This window comes from Myotis daubentonii, chromosome 8 (assembly GCF_963259705.1).
Source record: "Myotis daubentonii chromosome 8, mMyoDau2.1, whole genome shotgun sequence".
Taxonomy (NCBI): domain Eukaryota; kingdom Metazoa; phylum Chordata; class Mammalia; order Chiroptera; family Vespertilionidae; genus Myotis; species Myotis daubentonii.
This window is the reverse complement of record NC_081847.1, coordinates 25,145,859-25,151,210: the sequence shown is the minus strand read 5'-3', so window position 1 is coordinate 25,151,210 and position 5,352 is coordinate 25,145,859. Positions and strand designations below refer to the sequence as shown.

General features: G+C 40.6%; 1 pseudogene; it reads left to right on the top strand.

Annotated features, from left to right (window-relative positions):
- Nucleotides 1–290: 290 nt before the first annotated feature.
- Nucleotides 291–4,793, top strand: LOC132240255 (keratin, type I cytoskeletal 18-like; annotated as a pseudogene).
- Nucleotides 4,794–5,352: the final 559 nt, after the last annotated feature.

Here is a 5,352-nt window from a genome sequence, read left to right as displayed (position 1 = left end):
AGGCTTCCAACTGAAAGTAGATATATGTCCATTTTGTGACCTTATTTACAATAGGAACACTTTTTCTTTCCCAGTTTTCTGATGGAGAGAATTCTAACCCCTGACTATGAAGGTTTGGTTTCAATAATTAACAGCTTGACAAATCTCATCTAACTTAAAAGGTTTGGTAAAATATATTTTGCAAATAAAGTTATTTAAAATAAAAAAAAAGGTTTGGGAGTAGGGGAAAAATTATTCATACAGGTGGCTTGGACCTGAGTCTTGGCCTCTCACCTTCCTCCATGAACAACATGATCTTCAGCAACTGCTCCAGGTTCTCCACAAACTACTGGACCCTGGGCTCCATGTAGTTACCCAGCCATTGGACCAGCCAGCCAGCAGCATGGCCATCAACTATGCAGATGCCAGGGGCTCAGCTTTCAGATCTCTGTGTCCCACTTCACCAGCACGTAGAGTGGCCTGGCTTCAGAGATGGCTGGGGGTCCAGCAGGCATAGAGTGGATCCAAAATGAAGAGATTATGCAATGCCTGAATGACTATCTGGCCTCCTACCTAAGATGGTGAGAAGCCTGGAGACTGATAACTGGAGACTGGACAATAAAATCTGGGAACACCTGGAGAAGAAGCGACCCCAGGTCAGAGATTAGGGACATTACTTCAAGACCATTGAAGATCTGAGGGCTCAGATATTTGTAAGTTTTGTGAGACATGCTCACATGGTTCTGCAGATTGATAATGCCTGTCTTGCTGCTGATGACTTCAGAGTCAAATATGAGAAGGAGCTGGCCATGTGCTGGTCTATGGAGGGTGACATCAATGGGCTCTGAAAGGTCACTAATGACACCAATATCACTAGACTGCCACTGGAGACAGAGATCGAGGCTCTTCCAAAACCTATGGGACACAATGAAAGCAGTCCTGAGAGGGAAGTTTATAGCTCTACAGGCCTATCTCAAAAAACAAGAAAAAATGGTAGTAAATCATCTAACTCTACAACTCAAAGAATTAGAAAGAGAGCAACAAGAAAACCCCAGAGTGAGCAGAAGGAAGGAGATAATAAAGATTAGAGCAGAAATAAATGACATAGAGACCAAAAAAACAGTACAGAAAATCAATGAAACCAAGAGCTGGTTCTTTGAAAGGATAAACAAGATTGACAAACCTCTAGCCAGACTCACCAAGAAGCAGAGAGAGAGGACCCAAATAAATAAAATCAGAAACGATAGAGGTGAAATAACAACAGACCCCACAGAAATACAAATGATTGTTAAAAAATACTATGGACAGCTCTACTCCAACAAACTAGACAACCTGGAGGAAATGGACAAATTCCTAGAAAAATACAACATTCCAAAACTCAATCAGGAAGAATCTAAAAATCTCAACAGGCCAATAACCATGGAAGAAATTGAAGCAGTCATCAAAAAGCTTCCATCAAACAAAAGCCCAGGACCAGACGGCTTCACAGGGGAGTTTTACCAAACATTCAAGGAAGAACTAAAACCTATCCTCCTCAGACTACTACAAAAAATTCAAGAGGAAGGAACACTTCCAAGCTCATTCTATGAAGCCAGCATTACCCTAATACCAAAACCAGGTAAAGACAACACAATGAAAGAGAATTACAGGCCAATATCCCTCATGAACATAGATGCCAAAATCCTCAACAAAATCTTAGCAAATCGGATCCAGCAGTACATCAGAAAGATCATACACCATGACCAAGTAGGATTTATCCCAGGGATGCAAGAATGGTACAATATCCGCAAATCAATAAACGTGATACATCACATAAACAAATTGAAAGAAAAAAAAACCACATGGTCATATCAATTGATGCAGAAAAAGCATTTGACAAAATTCAACACCCATTTTTGATAAAAACTCTCAGCAAGGTGGGAGTAGAAGGATCATACCTCAACATAATAAAAGCCATATATGACAGGCCCACAGCCAACATCATACTCAATGGACAAAAACTAACACCATTTCCCCTAAGAATAGGAACAAGACAGGGATGCCCCCTCTCACCACTCCTATTCAACATAGTACTGGAAGTGTTAGCCATTGCAATTCGGCAAGAAGAAGAAATAAAAGGCATCCAAATTGGAAAAGAGGAAGTAAAACTGTCCTTATTTGCAGACGACATGATATTATACATACAAAACCCTAGAGATTCCATCAAAAAGCTACTAGACTTAATACATGAATTTGGCAATGTAGCAGGATACAAAATTAACCCCAAGAAATCTGAGGCATTTCTATACACCAATAGTGAACTTTCAGAAAGAGAGATTATAAAAACAATCCCGTTTACCATTGCACCAAAAAAATTAAGCTACCTAGGAATAAACTTAACTAAAGAGGTAAAAGACCTCTACTCAGAAAACTACAGGACGTTGAAAAAAGATATAGAGGAAGACATAAACAGATGGAAGAACATACCGTGTTCATGGATTGGTAGAATCAACATCATTAAAATGTCCATACTACCCAAAGCAATCTATAAATTCAACGCACTTCCCATTAAAATACCAATGGCATACTTCAGAGATCTAGAACGAACTCTCAAAAAATTCATCTGGAATAAAAAAAGACCCCGAATAGCTGCAGCAATCCTGAAAAAGAACAAAGTAGGTGGGATCTCAATACCAGATATCAAGTTGTATTACAAAGCCACTGTTCTCAAAACTGCCTGGTACTGGCACAAGAATAGGCATATAGATCAATGGAATAGAATAGAGAGCCCAGAAATCGGCCCGAACCAATATGCTCAATTAATATTTGACAAAGGAGGCAAGAACATAGAATGGAGCCAAGATAGTCTCTTCAATAAATGGTGTTGGGAAAATTGGACAGATATATGCAAGAAAATGAAACTAGACCACCAACTTACACCATACACAAAAATAAACTCAAAATGGATAAAGGACTTAAATGTACGACAGGAAACCATAAAAATTCTAGAAGAATCCAAAGGCAACAAAATCTCAGACATATGCCGAAGCAATTTCTTCACTGATACAGCTCCTAGGGCACTTGAAACTAAAGAAAAAATGAACAAATGGGACTACATCAAAATAAAAAGCTTCTGCACAGCAAAAGAAACCATCAACAAAACAACGAGAAAACCCACTGTGTGGGAAAACATATTTGCCAATGTCATATCTGATAAGGGCCTAATCTCCAAAATTTATAGGGAACTCATACAACTTAACAAAAGGAAGATAAACAATCCAATCAAAAAATGGGCAAAGGACCTAAATAGACACCTTTCAAAAGAGGACATTCAGAAAGCCAAGAGACATATGAAAACATGCTCAAAGTCACTAATCATCCGAGAGATGCAAATCAAAACAGCAATGAGGTACCATCTCACACCGGTCAGACTGGCTATCATCAACAAATCAACAAACGACAAGTGCTGGAGAGGATGTGGAGAAAAAGGAACACTTGTGCACTGCTGGTGGGAATGCAGACTGGTGCAGCCACTATGGAAGACAGTATGGAGTTTCCTTAAAAAACTGAAAATGGAACTCCCATTTGACCCTGTGATCCCACTTCTAGGAATATATCCCAAGAAACCAGAAACACCAATCAGAAAGGATATATGCACCCCTATGTTCATAGCAGCACAATTCACCATAGCTAAGATCTGGAAACAGCCTAAGTGCCCATCAGTAGATGAATGGATTAGAAAACTGTGGTACATCTACATGATGGAATACTATGCTGCTCTAAAAAGGAAGGAACTCTTACCATTTGCAACATCATGGATGGAACTGGAGAGCATTATGCTAAGTGAAATAAGCCAGTCAATAAAGGAAAAATACCACATGATCTCACTCATTCATGGACAATAGAGACCATTATAAACTTTTGAACAATAATAGATACAGAGGCAGAGCTGCCTCAAACAGATTGTCAAACTGCAGCGGGAAGGCCGGGGAGGGTTGGGGGGCAGGAAGTAGGGGGGTAAGAGATTAACTAAAGGACTTGTATGCATGCATATAAGCATAACCAATGGACATAAGACACTGGGGGATAGGGGAGGCTAGGGGACTGTCTAGGGCGGGGGGATAAAATGGATACATATGTAATACCCTTTGTAATACTTTAAGCAATAAAAAAATAAATAAAAAAAATAAAATTCTTTTTAAAAAGAAAAAAAAAAAAAGGGCTGCTCTTCATGAAGAAGAACCATGAGGAGGAAGTACATGGTCTACAAAATCAGATTGCCAACTCTGGGTTGACTGTGGAGTTGGATGCTTCCAAATATCAGGACTTCAGCATGATCATGGTGGACATCTGTGCCCAGTAGAAGAACTGAGAGGAGCTAGACAAATACTGGTCCCAGCAGATTGAGGGGAACACCACAGTGGTCACCTTACAGATTGCTGAGATGTATGGTCTAGTCCTTGGAGATTGATTTAGACTCCATGAGAAATTTGAAGGCCAGTTTGGAGAACATACTGATGGAGGTGGAGATGTGCTATGCCACATAGATGAAACAACTCAATGGGATCCTGCTGTACCTTCCGTCAGAGCTGGTCCAGACCTGGGCAGAGTGGCAGCACCAGGCCTAGTAGTAGAGGCCCTGCTGAACATCAAGGTCAAATTGGAGGCCGAGATTTTCACCTATTTCAATCTGCTGGAAGAAGGGAGGACCTCTATCTTAGTGACACCCTGGACAACAGAAATTTCCTGCAATCCATCCAGAAGACCACCACCTGCAGAGTTGTGGACAGGAAGTGATATCTGAGGTCAATGACACCAAAGTTCTGAAGCGTTAAGGCAGCAGTAGTGGGGCATCCTTTGGCGAGCAGGTGGCCAATAATAAGTTCAGAGATCAATGAAAAACTAACAAATAATTTTCCATCCATTAAAGAAGTTTTGTAGCTGCTGGGGAAAACCTACCGAAGAACCTATCAGAGGACAGTGAAGTTGCAGGAATTTGAAATTCAAACAACCCCATGGGTTAGAAACCCTGAATGTGCTAAAAATTAGATGCAAACAACTGCACAAGTTCAGAATAAAAAGTAGGTCAGAGATCAAACAGAGAAATGAGCATTGGTGGGGAGAACCAATGCAATCCATAGAGAGCGTAACAGAAAGTTCAGGCAAATAGCATGTGGGAGAGTAGTGGGAACTGGGAGGGTGGGACAAGGAGGACAGAGCCAAAGGGCCAGCCATAAAAATACTTTGGTTACCAGGATAACTTGTTCAACATGTTCTCCTGTTTCCTCTAAGGTATGTGACTGTTGGCTGAAGTGGGCATGATGAAAGGTGGAGCAAGAGGAAGTTCAACAGAAAAGAGTGTAAAAACACAGACGTATGCAGTCCTCTAGTTCT